We start from the raw sequence: 11,969 nt of genomic DNA on the forward strand, positions 1-11,969 counted from the left end.
AAGGGAGAGTTCGTTTTTAAAAGCAGGATTTAGCATATTGGCATTTATGACTGTAATATTTTGTTATAATAATGAGATTGTTAGCTAAAAACTCACTAATTTTGTCCTTAAGAATTACTCCAATTTGAATATTTTGAAAAGACCAAAATTCAATATTTCTAGACTGGGACAATACGAGGTCATGGAGAGATTTCCATAAATTTTGGACAGTCACACGCCCATAAAACATGCGCTCTGTTGCTTTGTTGTTTTACAAATATAACAGTTGTCTGACACAAATTTAAACCTGTTTAATTCAAGTATATCTCCATTTTCATCCATTATATGTGTCGCAGACCAAATTTGTTTTGTCATCCATTCTTCCACAAACATAGATTTCCCTCGATTCAATATCACCCTATTATTCCACAATGGAACATTGTGGGCACTAAAGTTATGTTTAAACATTAATTTCCAATTTAACAAAACTTGTTGATGAAATTTGGAGAGTTTTATGGGCAGTTTAGAAATTTCAAAATCACATACTAATAGAAATTGGATATCCCCAACTTTGTTGAAAATAAGATGGTATCAAGAACCAGATCTCATCATTTTTTTAAGAAAGATCAGAGCCAATTAATCTTTAACACGCCAGTCATTTTTTCACAATCGATTGCTTTTAAACCCCCCGCTTCATAATCTTTTATCAAGTCCCTGTTACTGATATAGTGATGTTTATTTTTCCATATGAAATTAAAATTCACCTTATTGATGTCTTTTACAATCCTTGGTGAGATGACTAGGGAATAAGCTGGATAGATTAATCAGGACAAAGATTCAACCTTGGTTAACATTGTCCTTCTGAACAACGTTAAATCTCTCTGTAGCCAATGGTTCAAAGGTTTTTTTTGCATTTGTCAATTGTGTTCTGAATATTCTTTTTTTCACTATCAGCCATGCATTTAGTTAACCAAATTCCAAGATATTTGATCTCATTTTTGACAGGTGTATCATACAAAGAAGAGTGAGAACAAGTATGGATACTCATGAGTTCACATTTGTCCAGGTTCAGGCGTAGTCCAGAAGCATCAGAAAAGATCTTTATTGTATCAATAATACCAATGGAATTTGTTCTTTATTTTTTAGAAAGTTTGTTGTATCATTGGCAAGCTGACTTATAATTAATTTGTGGTTATTTATGTCTAATCCTTTGATGTTTGAATTTATGACAGTAATAGCAAGGAATTCAATGGCTACAATGAATAAAAGAGGCGAGATGCTGCAGCCCCGCCTGATGCCTCTTTCCACCCTGAACCTGGGACATGTGCCTTGAAAGGGAAACACAACTATTATAATATCAGTGTATAACATAGTCATCATATCCAGAAATGCATCTCCAAACCCAAAATGTTTAAATGTCTTAATAATAAAAGTCCTTCAAATACAAACAAACACGCCTAGTAGCAACTATCACAACCACCAGATTCACAAGACATGCTATTTTTAAGCATCACGTTTCGCGCAATTTACAGTAAATTGCATGTTTCATACTGTAATAAATTACAGTTGCACAGTTCATTTGAATATTCTCCTCTTGCAAGAAAAACACATAGAACTAAATAATCCACAAGTCCAGCAACAAAAATATCCCTGTCCACAACTTTCAGTCACACAACTGACACAGTGCCCCTTTATTAAATCCAGTGTTTTTAACAATAAACAAAAAACCCCACGCGCCTTCTCCTTTAACATTCCAAACTTTGTAGTAAACGCTTTTTTTGGACTGTTCCTAGTTTACATAAGTGACATAAAACAGGAGGGCAAGAACATGTTGTGGTGAACTGAGATGTGCGTTTTGTAGTCCAATTTCTGCACATTGTAGTTTCAACAGGAAGAACATCATTCACACTCTTTTTTCTAACTCCTTATCTTTTCTCCTACCTGCCGAACATAATTAGTAAAAGGAAACAGGAGATAGTTTCATTCATGTTGGAACGTGTTCCCAGATAGTACGAATACATTATTAATAGTAAGATTACTGCAAATTAAGCATTCTAAAACACATGAGTACTGTAAACAACAAAAAAATATTTTATTTCTTATACACAGAATACTCTGGAGCAGGCACAACGTTGGTGCTTACTTTCCACACAGTACATTCATTATCCTAGTTTTACAGAAGAGATTTTGTTTACTAACTTTCCATAAATATATTCACCAAATTAGCTGGTAATTCATCAAGAAGACACAACATGCACCACCATCTGTTCAGATATGGTGCTACTGTACTGGAAGCAACGGGGTCAGTGCAAGATATGTTGGACACTTTGTGTTTTTTTGTGTTATATCCTGGAAAAAACAAAACAAACGAAGATGCTGATATCAGTGTATCTCAGACAGCCCAGTAATACAGTATACAGATCAGATCCAGGTTCTAATGATTACTGTCGTGAGTTCGTAAGTAGTGCTTTTCTTTTCTGTTTTTGCATCTTTTCTGTAAGCACTGCTTTCTATGTTATGTTTTGATTGTTTCAAATTCAGTGTTGTGCAAAGGACATTTTCAATGTAGTGAAAGCTGATAAAAGCTGAGCTATTTTACAAATAGAAAAAAATATTAAAATAAAAGTTCCCTGCTAGGGACTTTTATTTTATTATTATGAACTGTCACAAACACCAATATACAGTGGCTTGCAAAAGTATTCGGCCCCCTTGAACTTTCCACATTTTGTCACATTACAGCCACAAACATGAATCAATTTTATTGGAATTCCACATGAAAGACCAATACAAAGTGGTGTAAACGTGAGAAGTGGAACGAAAATCATACATGATTCCAAACATTTTTTACAAATAAATAACTGCAAAGTGGGTTTTGCGTAATTATTCAGCCCCCTTTGGTCTGAGTGCAGTCAGTTGCCCATAGACATTGCCTGATGAGTGCTAATGAATAAATAGAGTGCACCTGTGTGTGATCTAATGTCAGTACAAATACAGCTGCTCTGTGAGGCCTCAGAGGTTGTCTAAGAGAATATTGGGAGCAATGACACCATGAAGTCCAAAGAACACACCAGACAGGTCAGGGATAAAGTTATTGAGAAATTTAAAGCAGGCTTAGGCTACAAAAAGATTTCCCAAGCCTTGAACATCCTACGGAGCACTGTTCAAGAAATGGAAGGAGTATGGCACAACTGTAAACCTACCAAGACAAGGCCGTCCACCTAAACTCACAGGCCGAACAAGGAGAGCGCTGATCAGAAATGCAGCCAAGAGGCCCATGGTGACTCTGAACGAGCTGCAGAGATCCACAGCTCAGGTGGGGGAATCTGTCCATAGGGCAACTATTAGTCGTGCACTGCACAAAGTTGGCCTTTATGGAAGAGTGGCAAGAAGAAAGCCATTGTTAACAGCAAACCATAAGAAGTCCTGTTTGCAGTTTTCCACAAGCCATGTGGGGGACACAGCAAACATGTGGAAGAAGGTGCTCTGGTCAGATGAGACCAACATGGAACTTTTTGGCCAAAATACAAAACGCTATGTGTGGCAGAAAACTAACACTGCACATCACTCTGAACACACCATCCCCACTGTCAAATATGATGGTGGCAGCATCAGGCTCTGGGGGTGCTTCTCTTCAGCAGGGACAGGGAAGCTGGTCAGAGTTGATGGGAAGATGGATGGAGCCAAATACAGGGCAATCTTGGAAGAAAACCTCTTGGAGTCTGCAAAAGACTTGAGACTGGGGCGGAGGTTCACCTTCCAGCAGGACAACGACCCTAAACATAAAGCCAGAGCAACAATGGAACGGTTTAAAACAAAACATATCCATGTGTTAGAATGGCCCAGTCAAAGTCCAGATCTAAATCCAATCGAGAATCTGTGGCAAGATCTGAAAACTGCTGTTCACAAACGCTGTCCATCTAATCTGACTGAGCTGGACCTGTTTTGCAAAGAAGAATGGGCAAGAATGTCAGTCTCTAGATGTGCAAAGCTGGTAGAGACATACCCTAAAAGACTGGCAGCTGTAATTGCAGCAAAAGGTGGTTCTACAAAGTATTGACTCAGGGGGCTGAATAATTACGCACACCCCACAGTTATTTATTTGTCAAAAATGTTTGGAATCATGTATGATTTTCGTTCCACTTCTCTCGTGTACACCACTTTGTGTTGGTCTTTCACATGTAATTCCAATAAAATTGATTCATGTTTGTGGCTGTAATGTGACAAAATGTGGAAAAGTTCAAGGGGGCTGAATACTTTTGCAAGTCACTGTATATCCAGCTACATTATTACCTTGCTTTTAATTTATAATAGTAAATATAACTAATGTTATATTCCATGTAGGTGCCATGACCCTGACATAGGCTCTTTTCACAGAAAACATTTTGATCTCTTACAGCAGAAGCAGAACAGGCGTCTGTATAATGAATGGTGGCTGAAGCTGTGATTTAAGGGTTTTGTTATTGCATGCAGGCTCACTGTCACTCTGACGTGCCCTTTTATAAGACATGACATGACATTGTAGTTACTGGTAATATGCTGATATATCAATTTTTATAAGTTATAGTGTTTCAAATGCCTGTTCCAAACCACAAAATCAAACTATATATTTTCATAAACAAGCAATCTGAGGTTTCTGAGTGTCATCTTAAACGTGACTTTCACTTGCCAAGGTACGTGTCAAGCATTATTATTATTATTGTTATTATTGTTGCTTTAATGTCATTTGAAAAAGTTTTTCCAGATAAGAGGAGTAGGCTATAACTTACAATCCAATATTATTTCAACACAGACTGAGTTATATCTCCACACTACACATGAATCTGCGCTAGCCTCTCAGACCAAATTTAAGACCTTTCTATGTTCATTTTATAGCTGTTAGATCAAGACAACCCCCCCATCTTACTGGACAAATGCACCAATTCATAAAATTGAAGTATTATATATTGCATAATAAGTCTTAACTGCGACTTGTGCAGTTATATAATGGCACTGCTTTTGCAGATGCTTCCACGCATTGAAACCTGCGAAATCGAGTTTACGTCTGTAGATGGAGCTCTTGTAACTGTAGATATCTTTTTTTTTAAACTCCCGCTAATCCAGCTGTCACCTTACTTAAAGACCATGACAATGCTTCAAGCAGAAGTACAAGTGAAGCATTTTAAATACTACAGTTTCCTCATATTAGAAAATTGAAACATGAGACATACAACATGAGTGTGACATAGTGCAGCGTGTGGTGCTTGTCTATCTCTGACGTCCCAAGTTTTTAACAAAAGCTACAAAAATCTTGTACTTTCACAGAAAGACAAGAGTTTGGATTATTCTAATCAGGGTTTTTAAATATGTGTGAGCCGCTGTAATCGGGCACAGTTGTAATGAGAATGCCTTCTTGTGCACTTAAGAGTGGTTCAAGTTTGAAGAAATTCAATGTATTTATAAAACTAAAAATGTTAGCAGCCCCATTAGTTATACCTCCATGTGTCACAATTTGGTAGGCAGATGTTTCACAAAAAGTCAGTTGCTTTGTCATTTTTGTGCAATTTTTTCTTCCGTTTTGGCCATTTGCTATTTGTTTGATAGACTCCTTTTTGGCTGTCTTATCTGTACAGGAAATCTGATGTGTTTTAAGTTCAGTTGAGATTACACAAACATGTCTCCAGGCTACTTACAAAAGAATGTGACTTTCATTGAATCAAATAAGTTAGGCTTCATACAGTGCTTCATGTACTCTCTGTCCTAAACTTCACATATGTGATTACAGTCCAGAGCCTGAAAGTGGCTGTCTTATTTGACAAACATCTACACATCTCATACAGGACAACAGATTTTCTCTGATGTCACATGGCAGGAGATGACTTGTAAGTCCATTGGGCAACATCTGATAAGAATCCAGGCCTGAACGCGTCTACACGCATGCAGTAAAACCTCAACTTTAACTATGTGGCCTGATGTGTGTGAAAGTTCAAGGATGTAATCATCACCGTGTAGACTTTATTCTTTCTCATGTAAACGTTAAATAAAATACATTTAAAGCAGATACACTTCTATCATTTCTTACAGGTTTTGGGGATATATTTTTTCAGTAATATCCCTCACGATGTAGAAAAGAAGAAGTTTTACACTATTTGAAATAATAATGATAATTTAAATGTGCTTATTTTTGCCAAAAAAATGTTGTTACATTGTATTGCTTAGGCAAGGTCTGGAGGATGAACACAGAAGGCGTAGAGGTGGTGAAGTTTAAACACCTGGGGTGATTTGTGACAGAAAGATGTCAGCAAGAGTTTAAAGATGGTATAAGACCATCTTATTTTCATTGGGAGTGACTGGGAAGGATTAGAGATGAGAACATCAGAGGTACAGCTCAGGATGGGTTAGGAGATATGCAGAGGAGGAATAGTGGATACGCTGTGTGAAGGATGTTGAAGATGGAGCTGCCAGGCAAGAAGAAAAGAAGAAGAGCACAAGATTCATGGATATGGGGAAGGAGGACATGCTTGATGTGACAGAGGAGGATGCTGGGAAAGAGTGAAATGGAGGTAAATGATCCGCTGTGGCAAGCCCTAAAGAGCGCAGCTGAAAGAAGAAGAAGACACAGATTCTTCCTTCTAATACAGCGAGCTATAAATAGATGCATGCTGACCATTCTTTGCTTCAGATGGTTCACAGTTTACACTGATGCTGGGACACAGAATAAAATAGTTTTTATGGTTTTTCAAATATGACACCCACAATTTCCTCTTGTCATTTGTGATCGTGGTTGCCTCATGACGAAAAATTATATATAAATATATTTTCAGTTTAAAGTTAGTTGAAATAAAGCATATCTTATCATCACAATTACTTGTACAGTGTGTCTGAATAAGAGGAACATCATGTAAATCGGAAATCGGAAGCTCCTTTTTTCATGTTATGTGAATACCAGTGAGTGGCATGTTATCAATAATCACTAGATTTGGAGACTATGTCTAATAATAGAAAAGATTTATATGGGTCGAGTGAGAAATTCCAGTATTGGGAAGTGCTTGCTCACCGTGCCCCAAAAATGGATCAGTGAGTGATAAACATCTTATTTGCTTTGTACACACAGTTCATGCCAAGTCCTGAGAATTCGCCAGGCTATTTTTAACACAAAGATTTCTGAGGACGTTCAATTCAGGGGACCACGAGGGCTGTTTGGAAAGCTTCAGCAATGTTTCTTGAAGCTCCTTCTCATGGATTTTGAGTTTTGCATTTTGGGTCATTGTCCTGCTTTAGGATTCACCCTGCATTAAAAACATAGTATTTCCACCCCCATGCTTACTAGTGTTCATGATGCTACTATCAACAAATGCTGTTCCTTCTTTCTCTAAACATATCTTTCATGACTCTCAAAGAGCTCAATTTGAACTTTATCTGTCAACAGCACTTGTTTCCAAAACGACTCTGGCTCATTATTGTTGTGAACGCTTCAGACACTGACTTTTGCGAGGAGGCCGCAGAGAAAGTTTCCTTTCCTCCTCGACATACATCCCCATTGTGCAGCCTTCGCCAGCCCTCCTGAACATTCCTGCATTTGCTTTGCAGTCACTTGGGTAACTTTGTGTTGGCTTTCTGCTCAGTAGGCTTGCAGTTGTTCTTAGTCCTCTGAATCTCTTGTGGATCCCCTTAACTGGTAACTATTAATAACAGTTAACTTCATTTTAGATATCTAGTCAAGCCTAGAAACACCCACTGTAGAATAACAGGCCTACCAAGTTAATGAGGTTTTGTGTGTCTTACAAGTTTTGTGCACAAACCTTTGACTGCTCTTTAACTAATGAATTCATTAGTACTAATGCTACTGTAGTGTGGAAGCTTGAAGATCTCTGTTACTATGGACATAAATGCAGACGCATATTAAAGTTCATAATGAATACTTTCTAAACTGGACCATTTAGCTTTTGTAGTTCTGATGCTCTCTGAATGCTTCCAGGTTTTAAATTTGTGAGCCAAGTTAGCTAATTTAACTCAAACATGCTTTAAGACAAAAGCACGGATCCTATAGCTATGTTTACACTCTAAACACAAAAGTTGTGCTACAGTATTTATGATCAGACACAACAAAGTTGGACAAAGAGGAGGGGAAAGATTTGATTTATTCTTCTTGTTAGTCTTCTGCCTCTCTTTTCTTTTTCCTGTCTGTTTCCTGCCCTCACGTTCTGTTTCACTGATGACTGGTTTCTCATTAATACGCTGTTAAAATCTCACATACATTGTGTAATTTCATCTTAACTGATACTACATCTGCTATGGATGAACTATCCCAAATGGCACATTTCTGTGCTCCTTGGCCTCAAGGTGGCTCCACAACTACACAATAGATTTAAACCGAATAGAACACAATAGAAAAAAAAACATAAAATAGAACTTTATTGTTTGTTTTTGTTGTGGTTTTTTTTTCAGAAAAGGACTGTTTATCAGCTCTTGGATTGCCAGCAAAAGAAAAAGTATCCAACAAAGTTACATAGTGAGGTGTGCAACATGATAGTAAACAGTGCAACGTGTGGTCCTTCCAGTACACCTGGCTTTCTTTGGGAGTCGACCAGTCTGGATATTTCTGAGAAAATGTTAGTCATTCTGATAGCAGACACGTCTCTGTGATCTTGACTAACTGAACTAACATTTTACACATACAATACTTCCACATACCACACCCAAGATACAGGTGCCTTCTGCAAAAGAGATCTGTGGTTTGTCTTTCTTAGAAGAATCCAAAGAAAGATATTATAAGAAAACCCTGAAAACAAACTTAGAAAGTACCAGCCTCAGTCAAATCAAATCGAATGACTTTTTATTGTCACATCACAGTGCTGAGTTCCTTACGATTACACTTTAACTCCTAAGTTAACATTTGTTAGGACTTTGACCGTGAATTAAAACAATACAGCAGCTGCTGAGATGAACAGCGTCAACCTTATTTATAGGCACCTGCCAGACGAAGGACTTTTCCTTGGATATTGTGTCCTACATTTCTCTTAATATGCAGGGTTGGTACTAACAACAAATTCGAGTGACCTAGACTACACGAGACACCAGAGGTTTTCCCAAAAATACCTTTTTGGGTTAATAAAGAAAGTATTCACAGCTGTAACGATCCAGCACAATCTCCCAAAGTCACCTGTTTACCGAATGCTTATTACTGGTGTGAACGTGAGTTATTCTGCACCCCAGTTCTCCCGCTAACATTTCCTCTATTTTGCTTGAACATTGAATGAGGTAGGGCAGCAATGCGTGGATAGAATGAACAACAATGTTAACGCACTGCAGTGTGAGTCATATCAAACCAGTTAGGCGGGATAGTTTTTGTTTTTTTAACAAGTTTTTAAAATGGCTGTTGGAAAATAGTGTACACATATACTTCTAACCTTCAGCACTAATCCAACAATACTAGGAAGTCAAACCTACAGTGCAGGAACAACCACTAAATAACTGGGACTGTAAAGTGTCTTGCTACTCTCCATCTGTAACGCCTGTCTTGTATAACAATATCTAGATAATTGCAATCTCATTTGGCTTTTAAATGTGGAAGGCTTGCAAAGTGAAGAGTGTATCTTCTTCTTTTGTCTGTGTGCACAGATGTGCTGTTAAGTGCAGTGAGCCTTTTCTGTGTTTGATCGATCTGCATGCTGACTTCAAGCTCTGCATCAAGTCTTATTCAAGTGAAACAAAATTGTCTTACTATTGCTAGGCTGAGGCTCCTTCTAATAGATGGCAAAAATAACAAACTAGTATTTATTTGTAGTCTATTTATAGTCATTTCTATATTAATTTCACATTAATTGATCTCAGGTTTAAGTAAAAATTGTAATCTATGATCGCATTGTCACTCTTTGTGATTTAAACTGCCACGACGAGAAGGACAAATGTTGTAAAATTACTACTGATATAGAATCTAAAAAAAGCACACAATAAAAATGTAACTACTGTTCATATAACAGACTACCCATTACATTGCACACCTACTGTTCTTTGACCTGAAAATGTGTTGAAATATAGTGATTAAAACATGCACTTTAATGGGCAACTGACCAGGCTGTTATTTTCGGGTTCAGCACTCATCCTAAGCAATTAAACCACTTCAAGGCATAAAAGCCTGTTTATAAATAACCTCACAACCAACAGGCCAGAACCAAAATTGTCAGTTTGTTTAATCCCCCCCCCCATTCGCAGCTGTTCAATCTAATTCCGATCAACACCACAGGTTTTATGACTGCGACGATGAAGCAATACAGAACGGCCGGTGTACACTGGAAACTCAAAGTCTTTTCAGATCTCTTGGGAGAGGCTTGTAAAGGATTACTCATTCAACACATGACACTGGGTTGCATTATTTTGGCATAAATAAATAAAAAAAATCATATTGGTATTTCAAACAAAAATGTTTTGGGACAGTTCGGAGGTGCTTTTCGTGGGAAAATGTAGATAAAGCAATTCAAAACAACAGAAAATAAAGGACACTAAAAGTGAAGAGAGGAAAAGAAAATCTAATATGTAGGTCAAAGGTTAAAGAATTGTAAGATCAAAGTGCAGACACTTTCACTGCTCTCTGAATAGATTTTAATGTTTCGAGTGGGGTGGATTAATAAAAAGGCTTATTTGAGTATACAAACTTCCAAAATTCTGTATTTATTGAAGTTCAAGCAAAGCATCGGCATCAGCTGCTGGTGGTGTAATGGTGTGGGGGATATTTTCTTGGCACACTTTAGGTCCCAAAGTAACAACTAAGCCTCATTTAAACACCACAGCCTATTTGAGTATTTTGAGAATGTCCATCCCTTTATGACCACATTGTACTCATCTTCTCATGTCCGCTCCCAACAGGAAATCACACCATATCACAAAGGTCAAATCATCTCATACCAGTTTTCTTGAACACGAAAATAAATTTTCTATATTCAAATAGCCTCCACAGTCACCAAATCCCAAACCAATGTGTTTCTAGCACCTTATATAATCCATGCCACACAGAAGAAAAGCAGTTCTGAAGCCAAAAAGGGGCTGAATGCAGTACTGGCAAGGAATACCTAATTAAGTAGAGGGCGGGTGTATTTATTCCACTATGTGATTTCTTCTAGGACGTTATAGAGATATGATGTAAAACGCAAATAATTTAGACAGGGATAAAAACAATAACAACAACAAAAATCATTCATTCATCCATACACATGTTAGTTTACTGCAATAAAGTTTCCTACCTCTTCCTCATCTCTTCAATCAATGATGCTTACTGGGTACAAAAACCTTGAGGCAAATAATTTACTATTAGTCTCCCATCTGACTTAAGACTGTAACTAAGGAAAAAAGGGGAAAAGGAGCCCCTCTCTAGCAATTAAGCGCTCAGGCCATAGTCTGGTAGGGAATATAACTAGGTTTTACCAGCAAAATAAAAAAGTTTAAAGTCCAAAATAGATTAAATTTAAAAATAAAACAACAACAAACAAAAACACACGCGCGCTCACAAAAGTCAATCAATTCCCACTTCCTGGTGAAATCGAAACACACCGCAACATAGTGTCGCGCAACAAAAACGCAACCGAAAGAGGCGCAATGCCTGCTGGGAAATGTAGTCTTTCACGAAATGGAATTTTCCAAGATATCTGCGAGAGCAGAGTGAGTGGAAATTTACTCCGTTTCCCTCCCTTCGTAGTATGCAGAACTGTGTCTGCCGTGCAGGATGTTTTGTTGAAACTCAACCAGTAGAATCATATTCTTATCTGTCTGCTGAGGCTGTTGACGGTTATTATCATGGTCAGGGCAACATGCCTGATTACAGCAATATCTTTTGGATTATTATTGTTATAATATTGTTATGCTCTACAACCTTCTGGTACATTCTTTATATTATTTGCTCAGTAGTAGTGCCAGCTGTTTTAACAGAACCCAAGCTGTGCGGTTGATTATAGTGAGTGTTTTAACTTGCATTGCAAGCCTCTTCTAACACTATCTACACTATGCAACATACACACGCA

The 11,969-nt window shown here is 37.6% G+C and overlaps 1 protein-coding gene across 1 annotated transcript in view; it reads right to left on the bottom strand.

Moving 5' to 3' along the window:
* Positions 1 to 11,507, bottom strand: part of dop1b (DOP1 leucine zipper like protein B) — a 35,941-nt gene extending 24,434 nt beyond the window's left edge. The window contains exon 1 of the mRNA XM_085248950.1: positions 11,196 to 11,507. The gene's annotated coding sequence lies outside the window, so the exon portion shown is untranslated. The remainder of the gene's footprint in view (positions 1 to 11,195) is intronic.
* Between the last annotated feature and the right edge of the window lie 462 nt (positions 11,508 to 11,969).

Source organism: Mchenga conophoros, linkage group LG16 (genome assembly GCF_057382185.1).
Source record: "Mchenga conophoros isolate Kocher_MC1m ecotype Shallow Benthic linkage group LG16, M_conophoros_male_GT1.1, whole genome shotgun sequence".
In the NCBI taxonomy this organism is placed as follows: Eukaryota; Metazoa; Chordata; class Actinopteri; order Cichliformes; family Cichlidae; genus Mchenga; species Mchenga conophoros.